Raw genomic sequence first — 26,606 nt, 5'->3', positions numbered from 1 at the left:
TGGTGAGAGCACATACATCAGAAGAAATTGTGGTACTGATGGGGTTTGTTGTCAGATAGGCAGGGATTTTCCTCTTCTCTCTCTCTCTTTTTTTTTTTTTTTTTTTTTTTTTGGAGGGGGGGTGTGCGCACAGCATATGCAGTAACTGTATTTTTGAGGGAATACATAACCATCTTGTAAGAATGCCCATAAACCTGGCTCATCATAACAAACTAAGAGCTACAGAGTAAACATCAGGGACAATGTAGAGTAATAAATAACAGTTTGCTTTGTAACATACTGTGAAGCTCAAATTAGCAGTGCTTTGTAAAAGTGACATTCGTAAAACCTGCCTATCACTGGTATTCACACACTGTCGTGACTTAGATGTGTGTTTCTATTTATCAGCAGATATTTTATAAGAGAAGATTAACTTCAGTGTGCATGTATTTCTTTCCCTTCATCATTCTTTTGGTCATGGTAGTATGCAAAGGAACTGCTGTTCTGATCTATACATCTTTTGAAAAAGGGAAAAAGAAAAGGGAAAAGATGACATGTGAGAAGATGCTCTTGTTCAGAACTGCAGCATGTAGTAGTTCTAAAATTCTGTTTTTATCATCTGTGTTTCATTGTCTGATTTACATGGGTTTTTTACTGTGTTTTTTTACTGTGTGTTTATCTTTTAGAACTTCAGATGCTATTTTTTTGCATTGGGGTGAGATTTGTTTAAGTCTTTTCTTTTTTTTCTTTCTTTTTTTAATATGCCTTACTATGAAAGACATACTAAAAAGAAATTGAAATTATTAAAGGCTTCTTTTTCTAGGGTTGTGATTGTAATAGTCAAGCCAAACTATTAGTTATCATATCCCATATTAGCAAAGCTGATATTGCGGTGTCAGATCTGTCATTTAAGCATCCAGCATGTTCTTAGTATTTGTGTGACGTCTCTAAGACCTTAGCAGAAGCAATTGCTGAACTGACTTTTGCTGTTTTATTTATCCAAAAATAATCAGCAATTAAAAAATGCCACGGCCAGTATTTCGAACACATGGTGATCCATGTTCCAAAGCCGAGGAAGGAAACTTAAATAAATAGACATCCCAAGCTCTCGATAGTTCTTATTGGGGAAACAGACTAATGAGCAGCATCAGGGAGCCGACATTAGGAAATGGAAATACGTGGTGAATCATGACATGTCTGTCAGCTCCCAACAGTGTAGATCCAATCAGATGTGGTGAATAAATGAGATTACTTCTTTCTAAAAAAATTATGCTTTGTGAATCAGTTTAGGCATGAGCCCAAGATCTCTCTGTACAGATTGCATTAGCAATATACAGGGAGGGGAAGGTTGTAAAGGGAATAGTAACGAGCATCTTACCCAGATGATATAAGAATTTGAATGTATTTTTGGAACCTGGATTACATAGCAGAGGCAGAAGAGTAATATGAGGACCCCTCTCCTTTCTCCCTTCCCACCCAAAAATATTTGTATGTATACAGATTTCACCTTTCTGTAATTTGGCATAGATCTAAAAGTAGTTAGATGTTACTGCTTTAAGTATGTTTTGCATTGGAAGAACCTTATTAATAAATGACTGTCTCTTTCTTTCTTAAGCACTTAAGCTAACCCTGTTGAGCTGATGATCCTAAGTGACTAAAGCTTATTGTGTTATCCAGCATTCAGAAAGAATGATCAGATATTTATGACTGAAATTCAAACTTATCAGCAGGTATCTATACAGCATCACTTAAACAGCTATAGTGAAAGCTTGATGGGAAGTTAGAGACTAAGTGGTTGTATTTTGGGCTTTATCACATCTGACTTGTCTGCGTTTGTTGACAGAACTTGTTTAGTTTTGGAGTGTAGAATTTGACTCTCTTGAAACTTCCTTTGCTCTTCTATCCATATCCCAGTAAGGGAATTGCATGCATGTCAAGGTATCTGTAAGGAGGAAAACCTGGATGTTTTCTACTTCATAGTGAATGCTTTATATATTCCTCTTCACGTGTCACTTGCAGGAATAAAGGGTTGATTTCTGTGCACATCTAGCACAAGAGGGCAGCATGATCTGCTTTATCCCAGTCTAGCATTACAACAGCTTTTTAGAAGGATAACAAAATTTATATGTTATGTTTTTAGAGATGATATTTGAGGAGTGAATTTTCAACCTCTCCACTGAGCAATAGTAATGTGGTTCCGTTCAGTTGTCCTCATTATCTGCAAGTATAATATTTTCTCTTAATCTTTTACACAGTAAGCTTTTCAGCTTCATGTAATGCTGAGTTCAGGAACTTTGTTGGCTTTGTAATTAGTGGCCAAAAGTCAGATAACCCTATAAAGTCTGATGCTTTGTTCCCATGAGGGAGACCACCTTCAGCCATTATTCCTTTTAATTTCTTTTTCAAGATGTTTGTAACATTTCAAAACAAATTTGATAGAAAGCTACGTAAAAGGGACCAGGACTTCAGCAGCAATGACTTGAATTGGGAGTTCCCTCTTTTGAAATTAGTTTCTTATTGATAGTTTAGCAGATCCTAGTTTTGACAAGCTTCAGGATTTGATTCAAGATTACTTGCTTAGCTTGTAAATGAATTGTTCTTTTCTGGGATTTGGGGACAGAGATTTCTTTAGAGGAGGGATGCTAATGTGTAACTGCATCACTTTCAGTAATAGTAGTTTTAGTGGAGATTGTGTGTAATTTTGAATTGCATTGAATTTAGGAAACTGAAACCTGCTGCTGCTGTGCTGATGGGTGCTGTAAGAATGAATGAATGATATGCATTAACTTGTTCAGATAAAATAGGAATCTTTTCCCCCTCCAGAGATCTGTCTAAAATTCAAATTGAACCAGAACCACTACGGAAATGCATATGAAAATCTAGCTTTTTTTTTTTTTCTTTTTTTTTTTTTTTTAAATTGTATCTCTCCAAACTCTTGGTTCTGACAGTTCATAGGAGGAGGAGACTTATTTTGGCAGACATTACAGCATTTCTGGCCTTCCTAGAAACAGAAAGCACTAAATTGTGTGATGGTTGTCCTCTACCTGTTAAATTAGCAGAATTTTTTTTCCCCACAAATACTTTGTGGAAGCATTAAATAAACATCGATCCCTTTGGGTGCTTACCTAGACTTTGAGATTTGACCAGGTTATAAAGAGAAATTTTCTCCTTTTTTGGCAGCCAGAAATGACATGCCAAACTGATAGCTAATAGCAACACATAAAAGCAAACTCCAAATATTAAAAGATAAAAATGTGAAAGCAAGCTGTTGTTATAATGAAGAGTTTGTTTTTCTTTAAGGCATAAGGATTTTAATTATGGTGTTCATAAATCAAGTGTTGAAACATCTATAATTTGACAGAGAAAGTTTCTTTATAGGGTTAAAAGCATGTTCATCAATGCACAAGTGCCTATCTGCATTCTATCTGACAGAAGCGTCAAATGGGCAATATTGTTAAAGTGTTTAAACCGTATAATATTTGCAACAAATATGATATTTCAGCAGTCTGAAAATTACAATGCTGATAATGAGATTGTGAAATTATACTCTATCAGTTGGATAGTGAAACTGCTCCAGTTAGTGTACATTAATATATGCTTGTTCACACAAGTGATTCTGCTGAACAAGTAGCATGTTTAAACAAGAAATACTGGTCTTAAACCCTGTGATTTACAGTAGGTGGTGTTTTGGCATATCATGCAGTTAACAAGGCAAAGCTTCATGTTAAAATATTTCGTTTGTAGTCTCATTCATCACTGATATAAATATTCAGTAGCGATGCCAGAAAATGTATTGTATTCCTATTTGACTCAATGACTCAATTGCTTTCTTTTTTTCGGAAACAAGATCTATGCTATCTTTCTGATGCAGTTTTCAGATACTTCCTTGTGGTCAAGATTAATTCTGCAGGATTGTGAAAAACTATACCAGCTCTTTTGACAGCTTTCATGTTCTCTTAAGCTAATACAAAAAATTACGTTGTCCTTAAAGCAGCAGAGGCTTTGTTTTTGTCTCTCTGTGCCAAGCTCTAAAGCACGTTCATGTGTGCGCAGGTTTGTTAGTTTATGTGGAAAAGTAGTCCCTATAGGACAGCCTTTTGTTGTAAAATAAAAACACAGATTCTCTCTTCCGTGTTGGTAATCACTTGCATTTGTTGTTATTAAGATGGCAACACAATAGGTTCCATCAATCATCAAGATCCTTAACAACCGCACAACATTGTAAATATTATGTTTGGGTGTTTGAGTGGAACAGCTCGTCACTGAAGTAGGTGTGGTAATTAAAACCTGTTAGGTTGCTACATGTGTTAAAAAAAAAAAACAACACTTTAATGTTTTTTCAGAGAACAATGGCGATATGTACTTTAAAACTTATCAGGGCGTGATTATTAAATGATATTTTGTGGGAGTTGCTCATTTACTGTTAGTATTATCATGGCTTTTGTTAAGAGTTTAAATAGTCTTACGCTTTTATGTGTTTTATCACCATTATGATTCTGTCAGGAACCTTATAAAGTTGATTGCTATAGGAGTAGTCTTTAAAGTTAGTAAATAGTACTCTGGAGTTATGTTTACGTTTATTATCTATTAGCATAACTCAATTCAACTCTATCCTATTTTTCTCTGCAATAATGATTGAATGAAACTTGGCCGTAAACTGATGAGACAAGCCCATTACATTTTCAGTTCACCGAGTCAGTGTTCACCCTATTTACACTTAATATGGGAGATAAAATTAAAAGGTTTACGGAAAAGCTGTTTGTAGGAGGGGATGGGACATTATTTGATAGGGAAATAGCATGAAGCTTGTACTGACAACCACTTCCAAGCGCAGTCTCTTGCTTTCCTGGCACAAGATTTCATGTCCCTTCACAGAGATTTTCTATCTTCTTCACATTAAGATCCCCTGGTGGGGAAAACAGCCTGCTGCGAAACTCATTTCTGACCATATGCTGACCTGCCCAGATACTGCAAAGTCTAGTTTTTTCATTTGCTAAAGCAACTACAGAGAGAGCTGCTCTTGCCCCACCTCAGCCAAGCAAAAAGGAGGCATGGAGGAGTCGACCAAGACAGAGAAACCTAATTAGAAGTGTTGGCTTTAGAAGACTGCACAGAAGCTGTTCAGAGACATATCTTTCCCACAAGTGTAGTGGGAAAGTAAAAACGGAGTTATGTTTTAGTCTCGCATAGATGGCAGACTATTTTGATGAGATTTGTGGCAAGGAGGAAGGAAATGTTGGTGGGAGACACTTGAAAACAGAGGGAGAGACTGCAATAATACCGATGGAAAAACTGCAAGGGGCTTAAAAAGAGCGCCTAGCTGAGGTGATGCAGCTGCAAATAAGCTTTTGGAGATAATCTGAAGGATGGAGGGGGTTTTGGGTTTTGATAATAACTATTTTAAATATATACTTTTTTTGCTGGTTTTAATCTGCTTAAAAATTGCTGGATGCTGCTGTGACTGTTGTGGATAGTGGGGATTGGAGGTGCCACATGGATAGGACCTCCTCTCTTGGTGTTCATGGATGCCTGTTCTGAGTGGGAAATGAGCATTTTTGAGAAATGAGGAAAAACTTATCAAAAATCCACTTTCATTCCACCTTGGAACAAAGCAGAAGCGTTTCCAAAAAAATTATTTTGGGGAAAAGCAGGGCAGGGGTAATGAATAGCCAGGTGGTGAGAGCACGTATGTGTAACGTGGGGAAGGCAGCTGAGATATTCTCCTTCTCTGATTTAATATGGGCCTTGAACACGTGGCTCCCCCACCCCAGGTGAAAGCCCTACACATCAGGCTCTTGGCTCTTCTGGGCTCTTTCCTGTGCCATAACCTTTCATTGCTGTCTCTTATGGACACACAGACACAGTTAAACCACTGTGGTGTTTGCAGAAAAAACAGCCCATTTTGGTGTGGGGATTTTTTTGGGTTTTTTTTGTAATCTGAACAGCTGTAAATTAAAACAAAATGAATATTATCACAGTGCAAACTCATTTCATTAGCACTGTTCTGCTTTATACTGCACAGAAATCTTACTCCCAGATGATCCTAGGTAATCTGCACTGCAGCATCTGGGTGAATTAATTAGTCGTTCCCCCCCCCCCCCCCCCCCCGATTGCCAGCATCTTGCAGATTATGCAACAAGTGAAGATTAGTTTGTGCCTGTGGTGATCTTGGAGTGTGTTTGGAAACAAAAGGCACTTCTCAATCCAAAATTAAGATTTTAGTGTAGAAAAGAATGGATGTTGTATGTGAATCTGCCTGTTCTGGCAATCCAGAATAAAAACCAAAGGATAGAAGTCAACAGTTAGGGAAGCGGAGGTATTGAATTGAGCTTGACTTTAGTGTGCTGTTCAGTTTAAAAAATACAAACTTGATAGAGTTAATTACTAAGCTATTTGTGAATAGTACAAGACAACATTACTTGCTTGCTTCCACCCTGTCTTCCCCAGATGTTCTTTTTTTCCATCAGAATCAGTAGGTACTTTGTCAGAGGCTTTTTGTTATGTATTCAGGTGTATTGCATGTATTCTGCATATGCACATATGCAGAACCTCCTTTAGGTTTGTATTTCTGATGTCATTTTATGCAATATAATGTTGTATTTGGAGGAGGTAGCATTATGACAAGCTGTATATGTTGACAGCTACCAGTCTTAAGAGACCTTTACAAAGTGTTTTAAAATAGCATCAAGCATATGAAGAACATCTTTTTTGTTTTGTTACTTACTGGACAACAGTACTGTAATTAGAATAGTAGTACGTAATGGACATTAATTATTGCTTGTGGCAATACCAACCTTGAGGTAGGTAGCTTGAAACTGGAAACTGCAGGTTCGTGGAGGTTTGTTTTAATGTTCATTTAAATTTGGGCTCTTGTTGAACATTTTCCTAGGTGATTCTCATTTGCATATTTTGTTGCCATAGCTTTTGATTTCAGCTTGAGCAGAATATTTAGTTGTGGTGGTCCCTAACAAGAGGTTGTGGAGTGAGGAGATTTCTGAAACATCTGGAAAAGCTGAGGCTGCTTTAGCTGTTTACTCACCTAATGCTGGGTAGGAAATTGTATTCACAGAGCCAGCATGTGAAGCAAGCTGACTGGTATATGGGAGAAAGGTGTCAAGTCTTCATTCTCAACTGTTTAGCTCAGAGTAGAAGTGCATTGTATGCTAAGGAGGTGGGTTTGTTTTCGTGTTGGACTTTTCACTGCTATAGAAGACTCACAAATGACTGCTGACCTGCTTGTCTTCTAGTTGTAGCATCCCCTCATTTGCCAGTTAAAAAAAGAATATAGAGGTCACTAATACTCCTAAAACTTGAGCTTTTATCATGTGCTACTTGTGCAATGTTTATGATATTTGTAAACTCAAAGGAAGTTTAAAGTTAAACTCCTCATAAGTTCATGGGTTTTCTGTCCACTGGCATGGTCCTTGTCATTTTTCACCCACTGTGTACTTGAATTTATCCTCTGCTTTCTGTGTCTGGGAATGGTACTCCTCTATCTCTCTCAACCCCTTTACACTGTTTTCTGCATATGTCCTGCCCTCTTTCAAGCATAAGTCTTCACTAGCCTGTATTAGTGTTGGGGCACAGGGTGCAGAATAATCTGAAGGTGCATGGAAAACTGAGAAGATGAAGATTTGGAATATGGACATTATTGCTGGCAATTATAATGTATAATGGATGGAGGATAGATGGCCTAACTCTTCTCTTCCTTGGTTTTCTTTTTCTCAGATGTGATGAGATTTCTCTATGTGTGTGGCAAACCTGTTTTTTCTCAATGAATTTATTGTCTGTTTAATATGCAAATGATGCAATGCAGAATATTGCTAATTCGTGCGTAGGCAAGAAAAAACCCTCTGCTTTGTGGCAAGCTTCCCTTCATCGGGAATACATGTTCCTTTGTCCCTGCATGTATTAATTTCTCAGCATAATTTCATGTTCATCAGTTGGAAAGTTCACAACCCAAAATAGATACAGTTCAGTCTAAATTTTCAGACAAAGTTCCTACATCTGTTTTTAAGATGTCATAAGTAATTTCTCATACAGGAATACTGTTCCTGCCCCATCCTTTCTAAGACACGCCCAGAGGACAGTAAGTGATTAGATGCCGTGGGCATTTGCTCAGTGTTGGCGTTTTTTTTCCCTCTCTCCTTTTTAATGTGAACATTAAAAGCTGTAAATAAACTTTACACTATCTCATTCATCTCTTCTTCCAGTGCACTTATGTTTATAATCTGTCATGCTGGTCTTCAGAGAGATGATGGTGAGTGTCTCTCTTCACTTAGAGAGACTGGGTTTAGAATGTTAAATATTTTATATGTAGTGATCTTCTCATTACATGGGATAATGAACAGCTTCAGAAATACTGTTGCTGTCTGCCACTTGTGTTTGCTTTCTCTTCCCTCACACTGAAATAGGGGAATATATCCTTAATGCTGGGCAACTTAATGCAGAACCTTCTATTTTTGCTGTGACCTGTAAACATGAGTAAATCTGTGCATTGCCTAATGAGATAGGAGCCTAACTTTCTTTCAGTTTACAGAAGGAGAAACTAAAAGCAAACTGAAGTGCTGGGGTTCCTGTGCCTGTTCAGACCAGATTTGCTGTATGGCGCTTACTTGGTTAAGTTATTGTTAAGTATAAAGTACAAACGGCATCTTTGTTATGGTAAGATTATCCTTTCAGTAATAGAGGTTAAGGGTTCAGTGAGTAAAATACACAATTTTCTGGCTTAAAATAATAGAATTTCTTCAAATCCATGATTATTTCTATTTTCTAATCCATTTAGGATTCCAGCTTGAAGAGTATGTATGATGAGGAATGACCAGGCAAAGAAGGGTATTCACAAAGGTTAACATTAGCCTAGGTTTGCCAGGTATGTGATAGAGAGGCAGGCTCTTCGAAGGCATTATTGAGAGCACCAATGTTAGGCTTTTGCTCTAAATCTTGCTGGAGAAGAGCTATCTTTCCTACCCACTACAGTGGGGGGGTTCAGGGTACCTAGCTGTCTGTGTGCTTAAGGATGGGTACCTTAAAATCTTCAGTATTCTGAATTTACCACTAAATTTAAAGAAAAGGAATAAACCATGATTTTAATATTTATTTTTATATATATATATACACACACATATATAAATAAAAATACATATATTAAAAATACATATATATATTTTAAAAAAACATATGCTTTGCCTGATGTTAGTATAATGCTTCTTTCCTTCCTCCCTTCCTTCATTCCGCAGTCTCCTCTTAGAAGAACAATTCTCCCTCCCCCTAGTCTCAAGAACCAGCCAAAAGTAAACAATTACTGTTAGCCTTCCAGAATATTTCTGGTATTTCCTGACTAAAAAAAGGTAAAATGGTTTAAGGAGGAGTTGGTAGTAGTTACCTTTAGTCAGCTAATGTTCCCTTATTGTTGAAGAAAAAAAAAAATATTTGATGCTCATTCAGGACAAAAGATATCTGTAGAAACCTCTGCAAAGTGAAAGCACCAGAATTGTGAAATATAGATGATTTTAGCTTTAGAAGTGTCATCTTTTTTTCTATTGAACTAATGATATAGAGGGAACATTTTTCCTCAATATTTTCAACAGAAAACTAGTTATACTAGACTTGTTCTAATATTAAGAAATCTTATCTAAGGAGCGCTTTCAAAATAAAATCAAATTTGAGAGAAAAAAGTGCCTTGAGGTTTTTATAAAGCTGACAAGTTTTAATATTCCAAATATGTAGTGACAACGATCTTTTTTCATAATTGAGCTACGAGTATGGTTTAATATTGAATTCAAAGCCATTCACTAAATGCTGCTTATATTTAAACCCCCAAAAATCCCCGACAGAAAAAATGGAAAAAACAATCCCAACATATTTTTTTTTTAAATTGAGATTAAAAAAAATAAACTCTGCTGCACCTCAATTTAATAACCAGTGTTGCTCAGCTACTACCGAAGGCTTAAGGAACAGTGTTTAGAAGTGATTGTTCAGAAATAAGTGTTTCTGAAAGATTATGAGGGCTTATACAGATGATTTTGTTCACCTGCTGAGTGTTCAAGAGTAGAAATGTCCAATCTGACACTTTCCAGAAGTGTTTGTTTGCTTAAAAAATAGAAACATTCCTGTGGAAAAACAGGATTTCATTAATTGTTTTTCCATCTTAGCCACGCAATAAAGCAATATTATTATGTACTTTTAATAGTCACACGAACATTTTGTGAAATGCAAAATCCCAAGTTTCTGAAATGATCTATTTTCAGCTTAAAATGTAGTGCTGTGAGCGCTGCTTAATTTGTTAATAACTTTGCGCTCTGCTTCTGTTGTTTGTACTTCTCATGAGATACAAGATGTTCAAATGTTTATTGACTGCTTTTTATTAATTGTAAAGTAGGCATGGAGGTGTTTTGAATAGAAATCTTATGTATTTTTCAATTAAACAGGCAGAAGGAGAACAAGTTAGTATTATGGTTCTTGGAAAAACAGAAGAATATATTCATTCTTTGACTCCATGAGGAGGAGATGCAAGAATATTATCCCAGCTAGTGACCTCTAGCACTAGAATAGAATAGAAGTTGCAAACTTCTTTGGGTTGTATCTGAATTACTACAAAATAAATGTGAGGGCTTTCAGCATGGAAGAAAAAGGCTTAAAAGGTCCTTCACACCCCTCGGATTTGGTGTACAGCAGTGACTCGTACTTGTCTTTCATCTCATCTTTAAAGGGATGGTGGTTCTTCATAATGGAGCTTGACCAGCAGGATAGACAAAGTATGCTGTTGGTGTAAGAGGAAGTGTGATGGGTATAATGCTTGCTGCTTAGACCAAATTTGCCTCCTGGTATATGCCTCTCTGCTGTAATAGCAAAGCAATTCAGAGAGGAAACAGGGTAAGGAAGGCAGTTATTTTAATTAGTGAATTCTAGACTATCCTCAAAGGCTCTGATACTTCGATCTAATTCAGTCTTCTGATTTTCTGTTGATTCTTCCAAATGCTTCAGACTTACTCAGACAAAAGCCTCTTTCTTCACAATTGTCAAATTTCATTGAATCTCAAGTCTTGGTGATAGAGCTTAATTGTCAGCAAAATAAGTCTTGGTTTCTGTAAATTGTTTGATCCTCAATTGGTTTAGAAGTGACAATATACTTTCTTTTACAGGGTTTAGATATTGTTTCCATGTGGCATATGGAGCAAAGTTGGACCAACTAAAGAAATTATTTCAATTGTTTTCTGTCAGGAAGGCTTAGACAAAGAGCTTAGTCTCAGATCTTTTAAAGTTCAAGCATCTGCCACTAGGGGCAAAAACTATTTTCCTGTAGGCATTCATCTTTTATTGTAGATTTACTGTGCTGCTTCACTTGGTTGATAATCTAATTTAAAACTCAGAGATGAGTCATACCTCCTCAATGGGATTCACAGCTAGTTTAAATTCTCTGATGTCAGAACCTTTCAGTTCTTCCAGGATCTATTTTCTGAACATAATGGTCCTTTGGGTGTCTGAATGCACTGAGGAGGAAAGAATGTGACCCATGCAAGCAGTGACACTTTAGTGATATTGTTTTAAAACATACCTCAGATTTTGTTTTCAATATTTATTTGGGTTTCTAGTTCAGGTAATTTGTGATGTCTTGACTTAATTTAGGTCCTAATTGTGCCAAGTGGTCCATTGTGGACAGACTTCTGCAGGTGTGAGGGTGGTACCCCGCTGAAGTAAGGAACCTTCTGGAAGGTGGAATAGACCTCACCACATGGATCATGTGCTGTGCTAGAGACTTTTGTTTCATAGGACCAGCATTTTCTATACTAACTGTGATATGACAGTTTTCCAGAAAGATGCTGGATTATGAAAAGGTACAAAACCTTGATATCAAGAGGCATTTCAGTCTCCTTTCTTTGGAAAAACAAACCAACCAAACAAACCAACCCCCAATTGTCCAGAAGGTCCTAAAAGGTTTTAGAGTGATCCAAACACTGAAACTTGTTCATGACCTCTTCCTGAAAGCATGACCACTGTATAGTTGACCACTAAGAACTTCAGGAATTGAATGTTCATATTTGGAATGTGAATTGCTGTTTAAGGACTTCCTCTCCAGAGTCAGTCAAGGACAAAATAGACATTCAGAAAGTTAAGAGGCGTTGTAAATATCATTCAGCTGTGATGAAAAGTTTATTGGATGCTTTTCATATGCATTCTAAAGTTAAGCTACATTTTGAAAACCATCAGAGCCCACATTTGTTCTCTAAATATTATGATTAAATATCTACAATGCTAAGTTGTTACTAATTAATACTCTGTAATTTTAATAGTAGTTGGGTTATTGACACACTTTTGCCTTCTGTGGGTTTTTTGCTTGAAGTTATACTTTTGTTTCATATGTTTTAATGATGTAGCCACAGATTGATCCAGAATTGAGTTCTATGCTCATGCTGTTTTGTGAAGAGGGAAGAAAAAACACAAGATATTTTTCTGTCATTTAATTTCATTGTTATATGTGTATTTTTCCATTTTAATCCTGCCTTATCAGAGATTTGTTTAATGCCTTTTTTAACACAGAATAAAGGCAAAGCAGTTGTTTTAAAACAGCCTTTCCCAAAATGTCTGGGATCAGATTATGATCGTTGATTATTTGCAAAATTTGTAGTGTTTATTCCAAAATATAACTTGTGCTTTAAGTCCATGAGAGGATTTTATAGTGTTTTATATATTGGATATGGATACCTGAAAGATGGGTATTTTTGTCATCGTCTTTACATTGCTCCTCTAGTTGTCCAGCTCCTTGAAGTCCTGGAACTTCTTTCATCCTAATGTGTCTGATGTAGTTTCAGCAGAGAAGCTGCTGGTTTAAAAAAAACAAAAAGAAAAAAAAATTGTGGTGAAAATGGATGCCAGAGAAACAAAATGAATGCATAAATAAGTGAACTGTTAAGACCCAAAGACGGACATGTTTATTTTGAAGGAAGAAAGAAGACTTTTACTGAGAATTCCTCTACCTGAAATCTTAATTGGTCTTGTGAAATCTTAAGACCCTGTGTGAATGAAATTAAGCAAACTATTTAGAGTATACTCTAAAGACTAACTTGAAACACAACTGGCTGTTGCCCCTGCAGTTCTGTAGTTAGTGGAGTGAAATACGCCCCTGGAAGAGCAGTTTAAAGCAAGAAGTAACTAAAATCCTCTGAATTGTTCTCTAAAGGCATCTCTCTCAATAGATAGTGAGTCTTGCCTCATCTAAGTATAACCTTGTGAATAGTCTGTATGTATCAAATGCGTATGGTTATGCAGTATGTCCTGGATGCGCTTTGCTATCTCCCATCAGGTGACAGCGGCCTTTTGGCTTTCACAGTTTTAATTTGGGAACTATTTCAGAACCTGATCTCTCACTTGCTGGAAGGATTTCCCATGTTTTTCAGTGTAAAACACCCTTCCTGTTGCCTTTACGGCTCATGTAGTTATTGAAGTTCCCCTAGCTGTCTCTCTTTGTCACTCTGCATTTCCAAAACATTAGTTCAGGCACTCTTCTAGTTTAAGTGTTGCAGTCACCTTCTGTTCACCTTCTGTTCTCGCTTGCTTTGTCCCAAACTCTTCCACACTTCCTAGCCTATGCCTCGCCGTGTCAGGCTTCATGCCTTGGTTGTGCGTGGGATGACATTCTCTCCCCTTTTTCAAGCAAGCTTATTTGTATCCAGAACTTGTGCCATTCCATGGTGAAGGGGAATGGAAGAAGCAATGTTGAAGGAAGAGGGAGGAGAGGAAACGGGGAGTGGATGTGCAGTGAATGAAGCAGAGGGTGAAGGAGAGGGCATGTGCAAGCAGCCAGTCTGCACAGGGCAAAAATTCAAGTCAATATGTACAAAGCTCTCTCGATATCCAAACATCCCAAGTTCGGCAAGTTCTGTGACTGTTACTACCAGCTAGTCTTTTGACAGTTCTGTCTTGCAGCTCCTCCCCAGGGCCAGATGGAGAGAAGGCTTTTTTTTGATCTTATGGCCCCAGTGTACTTTGAGGGAGTCTACCAGGAGGTGTAGAAAGGAGTGTGGCTTCATTGGAGCATTAGCCCTCTTCCCATGCAAAGCTTTTACTATTTCTGCACCTGGTAACTGGAGCTGTTGGCACATTCCTGTTTTTTCCTCCCTCCATCGTCATTTTGCCTGCTTATCTTTCATCCTTACATCTTTGTAACTTCCTGCTCTCTGTGCAGTAAAGTTCATCCACCAGCTGGCTCTTCTTCATCTTAAAATCATCTCTCAGGATACACCAGTATCGTTGTAACCGCAGTATAACTATACACTAATGTTAAATGTATGGGTGGAGAAACTCATTAATTCCCTGACCCCTTTGTTTTCCCGTACTTAAAAAAAAAAAAAAAAAAAAAAAAAAGAAAAAGGCACACATCTTGTCCTGCAGCTTTCGGTTCCTACTTACTGCTACATCTTCCCTTTGCTTGTTGTTCCTTTTATAGTCAATTGTGTTGGTTTCTCTTAACTGACACAACAAACTCTTCGGGGCAGGGCATGCTGCTGGGTATGTGATGGTCCAGCGTGCATCCTAGTGAGGCTCTGCCTCCCACTTCAGATACATTAGTCCTCTTTTGGGTGTTTCTGTCATGCAAATAACAAATGACAGCATTCGCAGGAGTCCCTTGTTGCGGGCGGCACTCTTCTATTTTTGCCTGTTTATTTATTTAGGAGTTCATAGTGCTGGACAGCTGTAAATCAGAGCTTCGCAGTGAAGTCTGTCTTTGAATTGAACAAAGACAAAATAGATTGTAAATTGTATTCACTTTTGCTTGAATGACTGTTCAGTGAGGCCATTTTTTTCTCCTTGATATGTGTGAATTTTTTTCTCTGTTTATAGAAAAGTGAAGAAATGTTGCTGTTAACATATTTATGTTATCATTCCAAGTTTCTTTCTTATTACTTAAAAGCCATGAAAAAATAGAAAATTACAGGGCTATGTTAGATTTTTCTTTAATTTTAAGCAATGTATATGCAAACATACGTTTTTAAAATAATTTAACCTCTAGCATTCAGCTGTCAAAAAATCTAGGGGGATGAATTTAAGGTATATTTCTACATAAACATTAAAGGCTCTTTGGTTTTTATTTATACACTACTAGCATTTTAGTATGGTCAGCAGCTACTTACTCCTCATTTGCAGCTGCTTACCCCTAGTATTTTTTCTGTTTTGTTTTTGAGGTGAAGCTTTCTAATAGTTGCCCAGTAGAGGGGGTACAGTAAAGTCATATGCAGTGCAATATAACTTTTCAAAATGCTTAGCATTTAATAATTTAATTATCAAAATTTCTTTCTTTTAATGTGATGAATACAGTACAGAAGAGGTCATATTTTGGTTTTTTCTCATTTGAATGTATATTATACCCCACATTTCCCTTTCAGTGTTGTTAATTATAGTTTAGGCTGTAAAGAAGTTTACATTATAGTGATATTTTTTTACCCAGAAGCTGATGGCCCAAAGAAATGCATTGTCAGACTATATCTAGGTTCCTTTGGACAGCACTTTTTATAGAAGAAAACAGTTGGGATGTGGTTGCCTTCAGCTTTTCTGAGACAAAAGATTTTTGGTTGTTTCTCAGGCGAGATTTGCAAGTGGAATTTGGTGCCAATCACAAAACCGAAGAAGAGGTGAAGTCATCCCTCGTACCCTACAGCCCGCTCTGTAGGAAAGGATCCATTCCATGCCCTAAAAAAAAAAAAAAAGGGATTTGAATCCAGCTGTATTCCTTCCCATGCTGATTGCCGTAGCCTTCAGGCACGCACTCATTTGCCTTCTTCCAGTGCCATACTTATTTACTGATTCATCCAAAGGGCGAGCAGCTTCAAGAGCAGAGACTGAAGGAGGCCTACCGCAGAATTGCCTCTAGTAGAGCAATTAACACGTTCGCTGGAGAGGTGGGCGACCCACATTCAGTGCATGCTCCGTGACTGGTAAAAATAACATGTTCCCATGCATCTCTGCCCAACCTTCAACTCTCATGTAAGTGTCCTGACCCCTGGACTTGACTGTACCTTTATAAACAGAATGACAGGTTTCCCCGTATCTTCTTCCTTTGTGGTTTTGTGAATGGTACCTAAGTTGTGAATCTAGTTGTTTCCAGATTTTCTGTGGCTTTGCTCTAACGTGTGGTTTAAAATGTCCTCAATTGAAGCAAAATTTTTAATTTCGTAGAGGGTGTGTGACACGCATTGTTGCTAACACACAGTGAATTTTCCAAGCAAATGCTTTGATTATTTGCACAGCAAACTAAAAGAGACACAGTTCTAATTTTCTGATTGTTATACCAGAATTTCTCCTGAGTTCAGTAGTAATGACATTTCATGTGAGACAGGAAAAAAACCCACTGAAAATTATCCAGTGTCATCTATTGTGAATTCTGGATAGCCAAACCCGTGTTGTTGCAGTGGCTTTTTTATAGTATGAGTAGTTAAAAAGGAAGAGGTATTTCAGGAATCACTACATGGGTACATAATGAATGAACTTTAAAGACAATCTCTCCTTGCCAAACAATTCACATTTTCCAGAAGAGGAGAGAAAGAAAAAGAAACTGAAGCTAAAGAAAAATGAATGATCGAACCGAAGGAACATGCCAAGCAGAAGATGAGGGTTTATAAAGTCAGATGAAGACATGAAATGCCTGTGCTGTTTGAGCTGCTGTCATGGTTTAACCCCAGCCGGCAACTAAGCCCCACACAGCCGCTCGCTCACTCCCCCCCTGGTGGGATGGGGGAGAGAATCGGAAGGGTAAAAGTGAGAAAACTCATGGGCTGAGATAAAGACAGTTTAATAGGGAAAGCAAAAGCCACGCACACAAGCAAAGCAAAACAAGGAATTCACTCACCACCTCTCATCAGCAGGCAGGTGCCCAGCGGCCCCCAGGAAAGCAGGGCTCTGTCATGCACAACAGCTGCCCGGGAAGACAAATGCTGTAACTCTGAATGTCATTCCCCCACCTTCCCACTTCCCCCAGCTTTATATGCTGAGCATGACGTCCTATGGTATGGGATATCCCTTTGGTCAGTTGGGGTCAGCTGTCCCAGCTGTGTCCCCTCCCAGCTTCTCTGCACCCCCAGCCTGCTCGCTGGTGGGGTGGTATGAGAAGCAGAAAAGGCCTTGACTCTGTGTAAGCACTGCTCAGCAATAACTAAAACATCCCTGTATGATCAACACTGTTTTCAGCACAAATCCAAAACATAGCCTCATACTAGCTACTATGAAGAAAATTAACTCTACCCCAGCCAAAACCAGCACAGCTGCCCGAAGGCTTTATCCTCAAAATGGATGGGCTAGGTAGAGGCCAGAAGTCTTGGCTTGGCTTTCACAGCAACAGTCCTTATAGAATTCCGTTCCATGGTTTCAAAAAAGGAAGAAAGTGGATGGACTACATCAGAATCATTCTCTTCACTGTGTGGGAGGGGATCTGAATATATATCCTGAATAAAATACAGGATAATATTTGTTTTCTGAATGATAACTGTATCAGCCAGATAGCAGTTTCAACTGAAGATTTCAGGAGGCAAAAGCTTTATATTCAGTAATGTCCTACTAGGTTATCGTCATCTTAGACTGGAGTGATGATTGAGCCCTTCTAATTTCAATGCCTGAAAAAAAAAGGGGAGGGGGAAGAAAAACATTAAAAAGATGCAAATTAAGATTCTTATTCAGTGAATCATCTTTAGGAGATGGAATGGTAAGAAAATCAACAAATATGAGCAGATTTGAAAGAGCTATGTGAGATGCTCCCCCCTCTGATATTTTCTGAAATACAGTATTTAAAGCCTATTCTGAATCTAGTCTTGATAGTATAAATAGCACAGGAAAACTCCTTTTTGTTATTGGAAAAACCTTACCAGAAAGGTGACATATATTTCCATTTTTGTTTTAATCCTTCTATTGATGTATATTTGTATATAACCCCCAAATCTGAAAGTAGTTCTAAGAGCTGTTTTTCTCCTCTCATGTAAAAATTCCAGCAACAGAATACTCTTCAGATGCTTCAGTCCATCCTGATTTGTAGTGTTCAGTTTAATTCATTATAAGCCCTCCCTCCAGCAAAACAACACTTTGGACATATTTTCAATCCAAATTGGATTTATAGTAGAAAGGTGAACTAGACTACACAAATGCTTTTTCAGAAGTGCGTGTGTTCGTGGTTAAATAGTTTAGCAAAGAATTAAATTCATAATCTTGCTAGTAAAAAGCCAATATAGGACTATATTTCGTATATACTATTCCAGGTTTCTATTATAGTGATGCTTTGTATTGTGGTGAGAAGTTGAAGTACGTAACTTTACATCTGGAATAGAAAAAGAAGGCGGTGTAAACAAACAGAAAATTCTGTAGATAGTATACAACTTGACATTTTTTTAAAGGCCAGTTGATAAGACGTTGCAAGTGGTTATTTTTTTTTTTTCCCCCCTCAGGAGAGGAAGGAGGCCAGTGTCAACTCTTCCTGTACCCCCTCCTCTGTATAAATACTTTTTTTTTTTTTTTGGTTCAGTTGGACTGTGTGCCTTAAAAATATCTTGTTGCTTGTAGTATATAGGAGAAATTAAGTTGTGCTGTATTTCGGCAGTACGTTAGAGTTGGTGGTTTGGTTTTAGTTTTTTATTTATTTCAGTATGTTTAAATGTAGATTTAATTCATTAAACTTAGGATAATTTAAAATAGCTTCAGTGAATAAAAATGAGTTTAAAAAGAAGCAGAAAGGATATCCAGAGCTTAACTTCTGGAATTGTTAGAACCTTGTTCTGGGAATCTTCATCACAGAATTATGTATGAAAGGTTTAATACTACTCCAGGGATTGGGGGGGGGGAGGGGGTGGACAAGTGCGTGCTTTCATTGTCATTCTAATTATGGAGCAGAGATGTAGCTTTGTACTCAGGTTATGGGATAAAACTTTGTTATACAGCCAGAAGTTTGTTCTTTTAAATGATTCTGATACTTTCTTTCACAATAAATTACAAAAGAAAAAAATCTGTGAATGTTAATTATTGGGGTAGGGGGTATCATTGCAGGGATCAATAATTTGAAAGTTGCTAATACATTATCCCAGATCTATCATGCTTTTGTAAAAGAGATCATTTTCTTAGCAAGTATAATACAGCACCAAAGTTAAATTCTGTTTTGCAGATTCTGTTACAGCTGAAATTGTGGCCAACTTGGTTAATTGGTAATGATATATAATACGAAAGGCAGTTACAATGCAGAAGGTATTTTGAGATTTCTTACGAAAGCAATTTGAGAAAGAAGGAAAGTTATACTTTTTTTTTTTTTTCCCAATCAAGACGTTTTTCTTTGTGTGCTTCTGTTTTTAATGAACACTTTATATATCCTTTCTGCATTGTATCATAAGTGAGGAGCTAGACTTTGGCTGATGATAACTGATGTTAATACACATGCTCTTCTGAGCACACCCAGGAAAAAAGACAAATCAACTGTACCACATAACTTAGCAAAGGGCTAAGTCAGCTTGTATGGAGCATTGGCCTATTTCGGTTTTCTACAAGCAGGGTAATTCTAATCAGTAGGTCATTAAAATACTGTGTGTTTCTAGTGGACTGGAAAGCTCAAGAAACAACTGTACAGTTAGAATCAATGTATTTGTACTAGGTAATGTAGACATTTCCATCAGCAGTAAAAATACAAATTCATTTCCAAAGAAGCCTGTTTTCCATTCTTATCTTCATCAGTTATCCTTCTTTCTTTAAATCCTACACTTAAAAATAAGATCAAACACAGTGTTCACATTTTCTTCTTGTTTCCTAACTGTTTTCCTGTTTGACAGCATTTGTGTAAAAAGTCCTTTTCAAGTAGTAAATTAATTTGGATAGAAGGCATCCCACCTGAATTCATTACATGCTGGCGGTTTAGATAAATGGATATTATGATCTCAGCATATTTTGGCCCAGCACCACGGTGCCTATTTGCAAGTGTCTAAAAGTGATAATATTCCTGTCAGTTTCAGGCTGCTAAAGAAAAAAAAAAATGGGGTAGAATTTCTTATTTATATTTATAGGATGCCTGTGGGGAAGACAGTAATGCTGTATATGGCAGTTTGTGTGTACATGTGGTGCTAAACATATATTAAAAAAAGATAACAGACCTATTGACGTTTCTTTGTAGAAATATGGAAGAAAAGCCAGAGTAGATCAGTAATTGACAGCTATGCAGGAGATGCATTTCCAGATTTCTTTCTGAAGAAATATTTCACAAACTTACAATTCCTTTCAAAGTCGGTAATCCATCTTTAATTATTTTGTTGATTTCATAGTTATATTTTACAAGGTTGATGTAATGTCTGCTTCCTGCCAACATTTGATATGGACAATCCACTTTGTCGCTGCTTTGATGAAACGGAAAGCTGCTTGTAGTTGCAGTACTTTTTTTTTCTTTTTTTGGCATATGTGTGTGAATTGAGCATGGGTGAAGACTTATCAGTCACTGGATGCCATAGCTTAACAGCAAGATATGTGGGGAGCTGTCGATTTATACCACTGACAGAATGGGAAACATGTTCAATGTAGTTAAATTGATGGGTGTTTAAATGTACCCAGTTCTGTGCAGCTATTTCTTTTATTCCTACCTTTAAGTATGCTTTTATTACCACATATGCACTGCTGAGCATTATTTTACTACCATGCGTACACTTAAAATGACTTTGGTTTTATAAGCTGTGGTTCGGACTGCTAAAGTACACGATTTCTCTCTTTGGGGTAAGTTAACAGCAGTACATACACCCAAACCGAGGCGTGGTCTGTTGCAGCGCATCTCGGCGGGAGCGAGGGCAGCGATGACACCCTGCTGTGGTGGCCGCCCTCGCACCGGCGCTCTGCCGCCCTCGTGCAGGCGGTGCCCCGATGCATGGTGTCAGCAGAGTGATGCACGGGGGGCTGATTCTCCTCCTCGCTGAGTAAAGTAGGTGGCGGTGAAGTGTGCGCTTTCAAGTGTCCAACATCGGTCCCTCTAAATTACGGTTGTCTTAGACCAGAAGAGCATCTCTGTGGCATGACTGCGTTCAAGCAAAGTGCGGTCCCGGTTGGGGTTGCTTACATTTAGTTATACGCGTATGACTAAGTACCTTCTTGAATCCATTCCTAGCGGTACAAGTTGCTTTCAGACAGGTTTCTGCGAGTTTGCAGCAAGGAGTGGGAGATAATAGTGTTTAGTTTGTTACTTTTTCTTCATGGAGGCTGGGCAGTGGGGGAGTATTCCTGGCTTCACTGTTGCAGAGTAGATAAAGAGATTTTGAGTATTTTTTTCCCCTGGTAAATGCAGTGTGCTTGTATGTGAAAATTGATAGTTAGGCCAATTGCCACAGAGGAGTTTAGGTTACTATGCAAAGCACTATTTATTAATAACATTTGCGTATTGCACTAAAGTGTGATACAATTAAAATTCCCTGGATTGAGGATTAGCCTGATCTCTGAGGGGAAAAAAATTCCAAGAGCGTGCACCCATGCACGTGTGCGCGTGCACACACACACAAGTGGCAAAAGCTTTCTATCCCTAGAAAAAAACCATTTTCTTTTCCAAAGAGGCAAATCAGTGGACTAGAGAAGTAGCAACAAAGTATTTCTGCAATGTGTGATGAAGCAAGTGGGTGTAAAGGCTTTGTAAACTCTTTGCAAGGTATATAAAATCAATCTGCCCACTTTATTCTATTATACAGAAGTATTTCAGTGAATGCACTGGTCAACAAAGTATACCAGAAATGCCAAATACGTTTAGAAATAATGTACTGCCGCTCTTAGGGTCCTTGATATATCTGGAATTTAGGTTGCACAACATTGAATGCTGTTGGTGGCATTTGGCTGTTCCAGTGGAGGATCCTAGTTTCTTGTTTTAACAAAAAAAAAAAAAAAAATCCTTTTCTTTTCTTGTGTTTACATCCTAAGTGTTGATTCAGTTTGGATTATATTTCTTTCATCGTGAAGTATGTATAAACATTTTAAATAGGTGTGGCACACTGTCAAGTGTTTTCATTATTTGGATGATACGTTTGAACATCTATTCCAAAGTATCAGTATGCACCTGCAGAAGCAAAGTGGGTATGTAGCACCTGAACACATTCTGATTCATGCAATTAAAGCAGTTTACAGAGCGAGGAAGAAAAGAATATCACATACTGAGGTTTGCTGCCTTTTTCATGGAGAACAAAAGAGGTTTGATTCTTTCACTTCAAGTTTAGCCTAACTATTGTGTAGTGGAGGAGGTTTAATGAATCATTGTTTAACTTTGATACTGCCAAGTATTTGACCATTAAATAGTCTGAAATGTGTACATAGCACTTTGGTGACAGACCCTTATTTAACTGTGATTAATTGGCATTGAATAGTTATTTAATTACTTCGGAAGAAATCTAACAACAGTGTGTGTTCTGATTAAGTTATTTGATGTAAAAACAAACATAGGACTGCTGAAGAGAGCACGTTCCCTTTTGCAGCTTGCTACTGACGCTGCACACCACATGGAAGCCTGAGAATGATTAAAACAGCAGATACTATTCACAAATTTGTGATGCTGTTGTAACATTGGCATACTTAGTTCTTGATTTCTTAAAAGACTTTTTCATTAGTGGTTTCATTAAATTTCCTTTGCCTTACAAGTTTTAGATTTAGTATTTTCTTTTTGCTTTTGAAGCCCAGACTGAAACTCACTGGGATAAGTAAAGGGTGCAGGTATTAAGTGAGCTTGAAAATTTTTGTGAATTGAAAATACCGAACTAGATCTAAGAATTATAGTCTCATGGCATGTATATTACAGAAATGCTCACTTAAGGAATTTGGGTTTTTTGGAATAATGAAGTATTGTGGGAAGGTGATGTTGATAGTCTGTAAGTTTGGGAGAGAAGGATATTAGAAGTTTTGAACAGAAAAATAATACTGTTTTTTGGGGGGTGAGTTGTGCAGGTCCTGCCCTTCTTGAATAGCAGGTGCAACAGTTTCTTTAATCTGAAGAACCATCCCCAAAGGTTAGCTTTGCAAATGCTAGTAGAAACTGTAGTCATAACTGTAAGCATTTTGAGTCCTGACTCAAAATTGCTACTTTAACTTTCATATCTGGAATGTTTTCTCTTGCATGCTTAATAATGCCTAAGCAAGCCACTGATTTACTGTGCTTCCAGTAAGTGGAAGAAACAGTTGTTTCTTCATACCTTGCGAAATAGACCTCATTTACTTGTAGACATCCTTCTAAATGTAGCAATCGCTCTGGATGCAGTATCATGATGGCTATGGGGCATTTTGCGGATATTTCCAAAGCATAGCACTTCTGCTTGGAGGTGCATTACTCTCTCTGGTATATGGTATGGGAACTTGCTTGCTTTAGTGGATTACCGTAGCTTGCTTCTACATAGGATGTGCTGAATAAAATGCCAGTTCAGTTATATCCATATGAACAGGATCTGAAATACATCTCCAGGCCTGCATTTTCTCTTATACGGTCACTGGGGTAATATTGAAAACCAGCAACAACAAAAATAGGGCTAAGGCTTGTGGCTTTGTTGCTTGCTTTTAGCAGTAGAAAAGCCTTAATGGTCACTGGATTAACGTTACGAGAGGGAGATGTGGACCTCTTAGCAAGAAGCAAGGTATTTTCCTAAGCTTGATGACTTCAGGTGTTGTTTTCCAGAATTACTATGTGCAAACGCTAAATAGACCATAAATGACTTTTTTCAATAACTTGAAAATTCAAAAAAAATGAAGTTCTGCTACCAGAGATTCACCTGAATGTTTATTGGGGAAGCAGCTGATTCACGTCTGCACTGTTTAAATTGCTTTAATTGTATCAGGTGGACTGTAAAAGGATCCAGTTTTCAAGGTTTGTCTTTTTGATATACCATTTCTGTTGCTCACTCGTATTTTAGTCCATGTCATTTTACAGAATTACTGTATTTACATTTTAAAGAGGATTAGGCAGATTAAAAGATGTATTCATGTTTTATTGATAACGTCAGATTAGTTTCCACTTTCCTAGTGGCAGCTCACAGCTCTGTCAAAATACAGTTTGTAGAAACGCTGTTGTACTTAACAATTTCATAAGGCAATTGCCAAAAATACGGTTTTGGTAATTAATTAGCAGCTTGATTACCAGTGGGAGCTGGAGTAGTTGGTGGTTAGTGGATATATGGGAGAGATAGTAAGACCAGAGGACTACCGAGGCCAGCTCAAGTGAGCTAAGTTTTACTTCATGACCATGTTCCTCAAAGAACTTCACTGGAAGAGATGTTACTGTGGAGGAGAACATTGCCACAGTCGCTTGTGGCGTGCAGGACGAAGGCAAGTATTCTGCAGCTCTCATTTATATCTATGCTGGCTTTTTATCCCTGAAAGCGCCGGGACAGGTCTATATTATGCTTGCAGCCTAAAGCTCTCCTTGTCGCAACACTGAAACTTTCTCAGGAAATGGTTGGAGGTTGTCACAGCCTCCTACTGATCTCTTTCCCTGGTACCCAGTGATAGGACTCATGGGAACGGTTCAAAGCTGCGCCAGGGGAGGTTTAGACTGGACATTAGGAAGCATTTCTTCACCGAGAGGGTGGTCAAACACTGGAACAGGCTTCCTAGGGAGGTGGTCGATGCCCCAAGCCTGTCAGTGTTTAAGAGGCATTTGGACAATGCCCTTAACACCATGCTTTAACTTCTGGTCAGCCCTGAAGTGGTCAGGCAGTTGGACCAGATGATTGTTGTAGGTCCCTTCCAACTGAAATATTCTATTCTATTCTATTCTAACAATTGCCAAAAAAACCCAAAACCAAAACCCAGACTCAAAATCTGCAAGTTTCTCCTTGAGCAACTTTTAACGGGTGATTCTTCAATAGAAATCTCAGGGGAGGGAAGTGAGAGCTGAACTGCGAGATACTGGTGGAACTGAAACAACCCAAGAGTTAAATCTCTTTCGACAGCAAGCATTCTGTAATGGCTTCCCTCCTCTAGCCCTTAAGGCCTTGTCCATACTGTACATAATGAGAGTAAGCACAGCGCTTTTCCAGGAACAAGTTTGGATGTGCTCTTCCATTTGTGGGATTAGGGAGATCATGAAGGCATCGCTTGATTCCTGGAGGTGCTGGCATTGACCTGACCTGCGCTATGGCCATGGAAAGTAGCCAGCCTGAGTGACCTTGCTGCCTCCCGGCAGTGTCGCATGGGATGGCCTTTGCGCGACAGCTTCTTATATCAGTCTGAAACCGCTACAAATAAAACTTCTTTGGGGTTAAGAGGCAAAGGGGGATTCTAAGGCTGAGTTAAGGTGGGGTTTGCTCGCTATGGGAATAATCCTTTGCCCTTGCGTACAGCTTGTCATTGGCGGGTCTCAAAGTGTTTCACGGAGGGGCTCGCACTGTCACATCTCCTTGCTCTGCTCTTCACTCTGTAAAATAAAGTGAAATCACTCAGGAGGCACGTGACAAAGCTGGGAAGAGATTGCTAATACCCTGAGCCCAATCCATTACACCATCTTGTTTCCCGCATCTGACCCTCCTGGACAGGTCGCTAAGGAAAGCCCTGTCAGAAGGAAGCATTTAACCTCTTTGAATGATTTTCTTTTTGCCAGTGAAGTCTTGGTTCATTTGAAAATAACCTGGAATGTGATATTTAGGGATATTAAGAAGTCTTAGCTACAGCATGCATGCAATATGTGCTAGATCACTTTTCCATGGCCAGTCTCCGTGTAAGGAAATCATAGGAAAAGGAAACTTTAAAAAAATTTGCCTTGGAGTTCCTTTTGATGTATCTACCCCAACATGAAATAAGTGAAAGGGAACATCCCCAGCTGCCATTCCCAGTAGAAACAGATGAAGGAGATTTTGCTGAGTCTTGTGCTGCTATAGATCCTTCCTCTCTGTGTGCAAAGCCTAGAAACAGGATGAATTCTACTGTTGTCTGCCTTAAGTAACTGCCTTTGGTAGTAAAGTAGTGCAGAACAAGCTGTTCGCCACCAGTATATCTCTTTGGAGTTGTGTCCAAGGCCTGAGGAGAGGATGTTTTGTGTATTGCTTGCTGGGGAACAGAAATTCCCTTAAAAAAAGAAATCGATGTTATGCAACAAAAGTCGTAATCCTGAGACAGCCATGAACAGAAAAGTAGAATGACGGTTGCTACAGAAGTTAGTTCAGTATCTCTTATCTCTGAATTACGTCTCCAACACACTCCATGGAAACGTTAAACTTAACTACTTTCAGTTTAATGAGCTCCTTTGAAAAGAAAAAAAAAAAAAAAAAAGTCTTTTGTTGCCAATGCAGTGAATGTGTTTGTACCGGTTAGAAGTAATAATTGAATCAAGATATAAGTAGATAAAAAAGCAATGTGAATGCATGTACGGGCATTACACACCTTAGAAAAGGCCAGATTCCCATCCTTAGCTTCATTTCTTTCCTGGTGAGTAGAGGTATCGATTAATAGAGAAAGATACTAATCCACTGATGGGTGGCAGCGTTGTGACTTTAATTATTAAAGAACTCTTGCTATAACTGATTTTTTCGCTCAAGTAGAACTTGGGAAAGTAGAGAAGTGTAAATGCTTCACTGACAGCAGATTAAAAATTGTTTTATTAGCTTTAATAAAGATCAGTATTGTTAAGGTTTTGAATAAGTATGAACGTAAGGGTGCATGAATGCAAATCTGTC

General features: G+C 38.1%; 1 protein-coding gene across 2 annotated transcripts in view; it reads left to right on the top strand.

Moving 5' to 3' along the window:
• The window catches only part of ABCC4 (ATP binding cassette subfamily C member 4), a 153,114-nt gene that overhangs the window by 61,014 nt on the left and 65,494 nt on the right, over positions 1–26,606 (top strand). The gene's annotated exons all lie outside the window — the stretch shown is intronic.

This window comes from Gymnogyps californianus, chromosome 1, assembly GCF_018139145.2.
Source record: "Gymnogyps californianus isolate 813 chromosome 1, ASM1813914v2, whole genome shotgun sequence".
Classification (NCBI taxonomy): domain Eukaryota; kingdom Metazoa; phylum Chordata; class Aves; order Accipitriformes; family Cathartidae; genus Gymnogyps; species Gymnogyps californianus.
Note: the sequence above shows the minus strand (reverse complement) of the source record. Positions and strands in the feature narration are given on the sequence as shown.